At 41.9% G+C, this 9,070-nt stretch overlaps 1 non-coding gene across 1 annotated transcript; it reads right to left on the bottom strand.

Annotated features, from left to right (window-relative positions):
* Positions 1 to 703: 703 nt before the first annotated feature.
* Positions 704 to 777, bottom strand: trnat-ugu (transfer RNA threonine (anticodon UGU)). Its single transcript has one exon. It is a non-coding gene; the product is annotated as a tRNA-Thr (tRNA).
* Positions 778 to 9,070: the final 8,293 nt, after the last annotated feature.

Genomic DNA, 9,070 nt, shown 5'->3' with positions numbered 1-9,070 from the left:
GAGGGAACTTGATTTATCGAAACACCAACAGCTGCCAGTTGAAAATCAACTCAAACCCATCACCGAGAGAGAGAGAGAGAGAGACTGTCAGAGAACTTCCTGCATCCAGTCCTGACCCTGTCACACTCACAGATGCTCACCCAGACCCCACTCTCATCAACACTGAACATTGTTACCGAGACACTTCAAATACTGTTTATAAAAGGCAGGAAAGGTCAAAGTTCACACAGCTGCATTGAATAGAACAAAGTTTAATATCTTCTCACCGTTTCTCGGTAACCACGAGACATAGGTTTTCTTATTTGGTTCCTTTGATTTTTCTTGTTCCTGATTGACAAATATTCCAAACCTCAGATCAACCCTCCCACTTGCATCATGTCCCAGTCTCAGTCACAAGCAACACATAACAACACAAACACTCTGAAACATACAACGCAGTCACATTTTCCTTCAGTGACAATAATGTCGAGCTGTTTTCCAGGTTGAATACAACTGTGAACAAATTTGTATCAAAGAAGTTGCCTTTGAAATATCAGCACTGGATTTCTGTCCAAGGAGGAACAGCTATTCCAAACTCACATCCTTCACAAAGGCTGTTACCTGTAACGAAAATTAATCATGTAATTTGAATTCTCACTTCAAAGTCAGAAGACACAGTTAGAAGTGATTGATAAGGTAATTTCTACATCACAAATGTGAAATAAGGCTCTGCTGGGAATTGAACCCAGGATCTCCTATTTACAAGACACGTGCTTTAACCAACTAAGCTACAGAGCCAGAAGTTGTTACTGCTGACATCAGAGGAGTGCACTATTTATTCTCATATAATAACAATATCAAAGCAAAATCCAGCAGATGCTGGAAATCTCAAATAAAAACAAGAAACGCTGGAAATACTCATCAGGTCTGGCAGCATCTGTGGAGAGAGAAGCAGAGTTAACGTTTCAGGTCAATGACCCTTCTTCATTCCCTTCTATATATTCTCATCCCACTTCTCCACAGGTCACAGCATATATTTTAACTTTTCCCACTTCCTGAAACAGTCAATCATATACTCTATTCTTCCCAGAATAGAAGACACTGACCAGGTTTCTTTAATGAACAGCAAAATTATCAGCTTATTACAGAACAAGTTTTAACTAGTCATGAAATAAAGCATAAATACACAGGTAGAAATTTTAAAAGTTCCCCTTTTACCTTAACCAACATTGAAAGCCCCTTTCTTACCACAGCCCCACACAAGCACACACACATACACCGGTTAACTGTAAAAAAAGAATTATTTTTTACAATTCTGAGTTCTGTTAAAGACAAAAACAACACTTGGGCTGATTACTTGTTCATTCCTGAAGAAAACAGCAGATGAGATATGTTGTTCCAAAACTGGCATACAGTCTAACTTCTGAGTGTGCGTAGACAGGTCACTCGGGTCTTTTAGAACAGTTTTTTAGGGGCAGTGTTGAGAATTAATTTTAGCAGGCTTTCTTCAAAGACAGGAGAAGAGATGAATTGACACAGTGAAGTTCTCAGGGTCTTTTAAAGATTTGCTGCAAAACAACGTGGGTTGTGATCTTCTCTCCTTCCTTGACACTTCTTCAGGCTAACTTTATCAGCTGCTCACTCCAGAAGGTAAAACACGATGACTGCGACAAATAAAAGCTTGTGATTTTTCTGCCCTCTTCGGTGAGTGCTGCTGCTGCCGGGTTTGTCCAATCAAGAGGCGCAACTGACTTCTCTGTCCACATTTCCCCCTGTTACCAGGGTTTCTGTTCGACATTTAACTTGAGTCATGTGACAACCAGTAAACATAGTTGCCAAATTAGTACTTTCAGTACCCTCTTGAAAAAGAACTGGTCTGACATTTATTAAGTTTGACGATGAATTCCTCAAAAAAAATTTCACAAAAAAAAAATCAAAATCACTTCCATAACATCATGTACTTTCCCTGAGCTACAGGTTATTGCAAGTCTCTCTGGCTGTGTTTATTTTTGTTGATTTTGCACTCAGGTTCTTTCTGAATCCATGTGTTTGCAGAACTTTGTCAGTGAGAAACATGGAGATATGCTTAAAGATTTCCCTGCAAATTATTCATATCTCCGTCTTTCTCCGAACTTTGTAGAAACACATTATTGTGGGAATCACACACATCAGGCCATCAAACCTCTCCGTTAAACATTGAAAGGTGACAGTGTTTATTGTGACCGGGTTCCATTTATTCAGACACATCTGGTATAAAAGTGCTCAAGAAATGATTCACACATGTAATGTATTTGTGTATTATGTGCATGACATAATGACGCAAATAAACAATTCCTTGCACTTGCCACGCTTGGTGTATATTTTCTCTGCTGATGCCCCCTGAATATATTAGAGAAAATAGTGATGAGGATGAGATAAAAGTCTGTAAATATAGGCAGCAAACAGCAGCAGGGACTGCAGTGAACAGGATCAGGCAGCTCCTGGTGACCTACCTGCTCGGATGGTGGAGATTTTAGGTGGATTGTGTGAAGCCTGGGCCACAGAATGTCTCTTCAGTTGAATGAGATACCGCAGGGTCTTCCTGTGCATCTGATTCAAATTGCTTATTTGGGACAACATGGCTGCACACATGTGGGATACATCGGAAGGTGAGGAACTTATGAGAGGGCTTGAGAACCATTCAGTTCATATATTGAAAGAATGGACATGTTTTTCAGAGCTAATAACATTTTGGAATTTGAAGGTGAAAGTGCAGAGGTCAAGAGTCAGAATAAAGCAATTCTTGAGGGCAAGAAAGCAATTTTGCCAATGGAAATTAGCCTGGAAGTGTATGACCAGCTAACAAAGCTTCCTGCTCCCATCAAGGCAAAAGATGTGCCATTCAAAACAATCATCACCAAGTTGGAGGAACATTTCAACCCTAAGCCACTAGAGATCACGGCAAGCTAGAAATTTGGAAGCAGAAATCAGAAAAGTAGTGAAACAGTTGGTGAGTACATTGTGGCACTGAAGAATTTATCACTACATTGCAACTTTGGCATATTCTTAGATCGTGCATTATGAGACAGATTTGTGCTTATATTGGTGGATGAGAAAAGATACTAAACACACAAAATCTCACATTCGAGCTCGCATGTAAGATTGCTCTTTCCATGGAGATTGCATCAAAGAATGCTCGAGAATTTCATCCTGTGCCAGTGATTGTAACACACTTCAGGGGAGCTTAAAAAAACTGGTAAAATGGGCTTTCACATGGCAGATAAAATTTACACAGAGAATTGTGAAGAGATACAATTTTGGAGGAAGAATAAGGAGAGGCCATATAAATGAAATGGTACAATTCTAAAGTGGGTGCCGGAACAGAGAGACGATGTACACCAATCTTAGAAGGTTTGAAAAGGCTTCTAAGAGCAAACAGGACACTTGGCTTTATTAATAGAGACATATAGTAAAAGCAAATAAGTTATGATAAACCTTTATAAAATACTGGGTCTGAATGGCCTACTCCTGTACCTCCACAGAAAGCTTCCATTCCAGGTTTGCACACACTCGTCAGGATCACTCTCCACAGATCCCGCCACTCCAGGCTCAGCCACCCTCTTCAGGATCACTTTCCATAGATCCCACCACTCCATGCATGGATATCTCCCTCATGATCAGATCACAGGTCCTGAGTCCTGCGACATCCAGTCATGAATGATGGTGGACAATTAAATAACTAACCAGATGAGGAGGCTGCAAAAAATCCCCATCCTCAATAATGGTGGAGCCAAAGCTAAATCATTTACAACCATCTTCCATCAGAAACTGCTCAGTGGATGATTCATCTCGGCCTCCTGAGGTCCCCAGCATCACAGTTTCCAGTCTTCAGCCAATTCGATTCACTCCACATGATAGCAAGAAACAGCTGAAGTCACTCGATACAGCAATGACAATAGGCCCTAACAACATCCCGGCTCTAGTACTGAAGACTTGTGCTCCAGAACTAGCTGCGCTCTCAGCCACACTGTTCCAGTAGAGTTACAACACAGGCATCTACCCGACAATGTGGAAAATTGCCCAAGTGTGCCCACTCCATAAAAAAAAAGCAGGACAAATCCAATCTGACCAATTACCACCCCATCAGTCTCCTATCAATCATCAGCAAAGTGATGGAAGATGTCATCAATAGTGCTATCAAGCACCAGACACTTAGCAATAATCTGCTCATCGATGCTCAGTTTAGGTTCTGCCAGAGTTCCTCGACTCCAGGCAAATACTTGGCAGGTAGAGTATAATGTGGGAAAATGTGAGGTTATCCACTTTGGTAAGAAGAATGGAAAAGCAAAATATTATTTAAATTGTGAGAGATTACAGAATGCTGTGGTATAGAAGGATCTGGGTGTCCTCGTACATGAATCACAAAAAGTTACCATGCAGGTAGAGCAAATAATTAGGAAGGCAAATGGAATGTTGCCCTTTATTTCAAGGGGGATGGAGTATAAAAGAAGAGAAGTCTTGCTGCAAATGTACAGGGTGTTGGTGAATACACACCTGGAGTACTGTGTACAGTTTTGGTCTCCTTATTTAAGGAGGGATATACTTGCATTGGAGGCAGTTCAGAGAAGGTTCACTGGATTGATTCCTGTGATGACGTGGTTGTCTTATGTGGAGAGTTGATCAGGTTGGACCTATACTCATTGGAGTTAAGAAAAATGATAGGTGATCGTATTGAAACATATAAGATTTTGAGGGGGCTTGACAGGGTGGATGCTGAGAGGATGTTTCCCCTCATGGTGGAATTTAGAACTAGGGGACACAGTTTCAGAATAATGGTCTTCCATTTAAGAAGGAAATGAGGAATTTCTTCTCTCAGAGAGTCATTAATCTTTGGAATTCTCTACCACAGAGAGTAGTGGAGGCTGGGTCATTGAATGTCTTCAAGACTGAGTTTGACAGAATTTTATCTGCAAGGAAGTCAAGGGTTATGGGGGGCAGGCAAGAAAGAGGGGTTGAGGCCATGATCAGGTCAGCCATGATCCTATTGAATGGTGGAGCAGGCTCGAGGGGCCAAATGGCCTACTCCTGCTAATATTTCTTCTGTTCTTATTTTTTATTGCAGCTTGGCTCAAACAGACACAAAAGAGTGGCGTTCTAGAGGAGAGGTGAGAGTGATTGCCCTTGAGTGAGTGTGGCATCAAGGATCCCTAGCAAAATTGAAGTCAATGAGAATCAAGGGGAAAACTCTCCACTTGGTGGAGTCATACCTCGCACAAAGCAAGATGGTTGTGGTTAGTGGAGACCAATCATCTCAGCCCAGGACATTGCCTCAGGACTTTCTCAGGGTAGTGTCCTCGGCCCAAACATCCTCAGCTGTTTCATTGATCACTTTCCCTTCAACATAAGTCAGAAGTGGGAATTTTCGCTGATGACCCACAACTCCTCAGATACTGAAGCAGTCTGTGCCCACAAGCAGCGAGACCTGTACAAACTTAAGGCTTGAGCTGATAAGTGACAAGCAACCTTCTGGCCGCACAAGTGCTAAGCAGTGAACATCTCCATTGAGAGAGAATCAAACCATCTACCTTTTGATATTCAGCAGCATAATCATCACTGAATCCCCCACCATCAACATCTTGGGGGTTACCATTGACCAGAAACTAAACTGGACCAGTCACATCTATGCTGAAGCTATAAATGCAGGTCAGAGATTAGGAATTCTGCAGCAGGTATCTCGCCTCCTGCCACCTCAAATCCTGTCCACCATGTACAAGGCACAAGTCAGGAGTGGGATGGAATACATCCCACTCAACAACACTCAAGAAGCTCAACACCATCCAGGAGAAAGCAGCCCACTTGATCGGCACCTAACCCACCACCTTAAACATTCACTTCCTCCACCACCAGTACACAGTGGCTGCAGTGTGTACCATCTCCATATGCACTGCAGTATCTCGCCAAGTATCCTTCAACAGCACCTTCCAAACCCGTGACCACTACCACCTCGAAGGACAAGGGCAGCAGATGCATGGGAACTCACTACCAGCAGGTTCCCCTCCAAGTCACTCACCATCCTGACATGGAACTATATCGCCATTTCTTCACTGTTGTTGGGTCACAATCCTGGAACTCCCTCCCCAATAGCACTGTGGGTGTTCCAGCACCATATGGACTGCATCAGTTCAAGAAGGCAGCTGACCACCACATTCTCAAGGGCAATTAGGGATGGGTAATAAATGCCAGCCTTATCAGCGATACTCGCGCCCATTAATGAATAAAAAACAAATCACTCTCCACAGATTCCCCACAATCTGGGCTTGGACATTTACTTCAGGAGCACAGAGCTTTATATAACTGCAACATGAGTTCCAATCTTCATATTCCGTTCACTTTTCACATTATTTTTCTACCAGTCCACTAGCTTTTAGTGATTCAGTACTCGGGTCTCTGCGCCTCCGCAGTTTCTAACATCTCACCACTTAACAAAAAACACTCTGATCTATCTTTCGTAGGTACTAGATGACCCCTCATTTTAAACTCCATCTGCCAAAGCATTGCTCACTCACTTAATCTATCAAGAAGATTTGAAAATAAATTTCTTGCCAAAGGATAATGTTCTGCTTCTGCTCCCTAGCCATTTGCTTTTCCCGTTAGTCTTTCACTTGGTGTAAATCCAGAGAAAGTAAAGATGGAAAGAAGGAAGGAGGGGAGGGAAAATCCTGCTCCGTTTTGTGATCCCTATTTGATCTTCATTCCAGTCCAATTTGGGTGAAGAATTCCAATTGTCTGTCTCAATTTTAATAAAGTATAAATAATTCTGGAACCACCGTCAAGATACTGACAAGAATAAGTTTCCAGGCCGACATTACATTGAAGCTGCAAGCAAGAATGCAACAGGCAGTTGATAAACTAACGACAAGGATGGGATTCAAACCAACGCGTGCACAACACAAAGGATTAGTAACCCATCGCCTTAAGCTCTCAGCCACCTCGTCACCTGGCAAGTAATGGAAGCACAACCGTCACCTTCACACAGATCCTGGCTGTGCAGCCAGATGCGCAATGATGGAAATGTAGCTTCTGAAAGTAAATGAAATTTCCATCACATCAGGTCATGGCCTGTTGGGAATGGAGCGGTGTGAAACATTTCCAGACCATTTCCAACACGTTTCTACTGAGTGTGAAAACCCACCACGGAAAGACTGGAACATACAATCATTTGATCACAGCATGATTAACATCACTCAGACACCTGAACCATTCGGTCACTGACGAAGTCATGATAACTTCAAATTTCTCATGAAATGACAACTGAGAAAACTGACTGGAAGAATTGCTTCAACTCCACGTGATCAGTGAGGCACAGCCTCAGCCGACTTGTCAGGTGGTGTAAACAGATATCACTGCTTCTGATCTTCACCAGAACAGAGAGTGAGATGTAACATTGATCATCAAACAGACTGTGAGAGAATACAACAGAATAAAACACATGGAGAGACACTGTGCAATAACAAATAGATTTGATTGGAATGTTGAATTTTAATTGGAATGGATAAAACACCAGAAACAGCAGATTAAATTGGGATTCTCATCATTATATTGATCTGGGACAGAAAAGAGAAACTGATAGAAAGAAGAGAAGAAGGAAGAATGGAATTGTTCAGTTTTTTTCAGTTTTTTCACTCGTCCATCAAAGCTGGATAAAAAAAAGTTGCAAAAGTTGCAAATGCTGCCAAAACCTTGGATTGAAGGATGTCCCAACTGTTTAACTGTCTCCTCACTGGGGGATTTCAATCAGTGAGCAATATTATTCTCTACCTTTTTTTGTTAAATGAACCCAGAACTGTAACTTGGAGTTAATATCTGTGTTCCGACTCCTGAATAATAAAATTGTGAGTTTCTTGATATTTTCAGGACACATTTCCTGCTGAAAGAACTAAGAACTCTTTTCTAATTTACACAGTACTATATACACACTCATCAAGCCTCCTCAGCCAGCATCCTTGGTGCTGCTCTCTCTTCTCCCAAACCTCATCTCATGTGACTGTTACATCATCACTCTGACAGTGGGAGGGGTTGATCCCACTGTCTTCAGCATTAACCCTTTACATCCTTATACTACACTGTGAATCAAAAAAAATGGTTAGAGGGAACTTCCTTCATTTATCGAAACAGTGAGCTGCCAGTTGTCAACCAACTCAAACCCATCAGAGAGAGAGAGACAGACAGACTGTCAGAGAACTTCCTGAATCCAGTCCTGACCCTGTCACGATCAGCAGTTGCTCACCCAGACCCCACTCTCATCAACACTGAACATTGTCACTGAGACCCTTCAAATAATGTTTATAAAAGGCAGAAAAATTCAAAGTTCATCACAGCTGTATTGATTGAAACTAAGTTTAATATCTTCTCACCACTAGGTAACCACATGAGAAAGTCCTTCAATCGTTAGCATAAATTATCAGCTGTAAGAATGTTTGTCATTGGGTTGAATAATTTCTGTGTGAGGAATGTTCCAGCATCATAAACCAGGGGAACGTGCTGACTGAGCTGTGTCTTCATCTCTTCTGGGCAGTCAGACAGTTCACCCTTCATTCTGCTCTGATTCACTTTCCCAAAGCGGATCTCCAGATTCTCAAATCTGGAGACTGGGTTTTCTTATTTGGTTCCTTTTGATTTTTCTTGCTCCTGAATAATAATATATTCCAACCTTGGATCAACCTTGCCCTGTGTCCCAGTCTCGGTTAAAGGCGACACATAATGGCACCAACACTCTGAAACATACAACATGGTCACACACTGCTTCAGTGAGATTAATTTTGAGGCGGTTTCACGTCAAATGCAATTGTGAACAAATTTCTCTCGTGGAAATTGTGGGTGATCTGAGTATTTGCACTGAATTTCTGTGCAAGGAGGGGCAGTTTCAAACAGCCACTCCGAAATCACTTCTTTCACAAAGACAAAGACTGTGCTGTCTTAACGTGCCTCTGAACTTCACAAACAAATTTGAACTCAAAGTTCAGGGGAAGACAGAGATGTGAATGATTGACAGAGTAATCTTTAAATCATAACTTTCCGTTTCTTCACTGCAGTGAGGATTTGTTGGGGTTTG

Source organism: Heterodontus francisci, unplaced genomic scaffold (assembly GCF_036365525.1).
Source record: "Heterodontus francisci isolate sHetFra1 unplaced genomic scaffold, sHetFra1.hap1 HAP1_SCAFFOLD_184, whole genome shotgun sequence".
Classification (NCBI taxonomy): Eukaryota; Metazoa; Chordata; class Chondrichthyes; order Heterodontiformes; family Heterodontidae; genus Heterodontus; species Heterodontus francisci.
The sequence above is the reverse complement of the archived record's forward strand: the minus strand, read 5'-3'. Positions and strand labels throughout refer to the sequence as shown.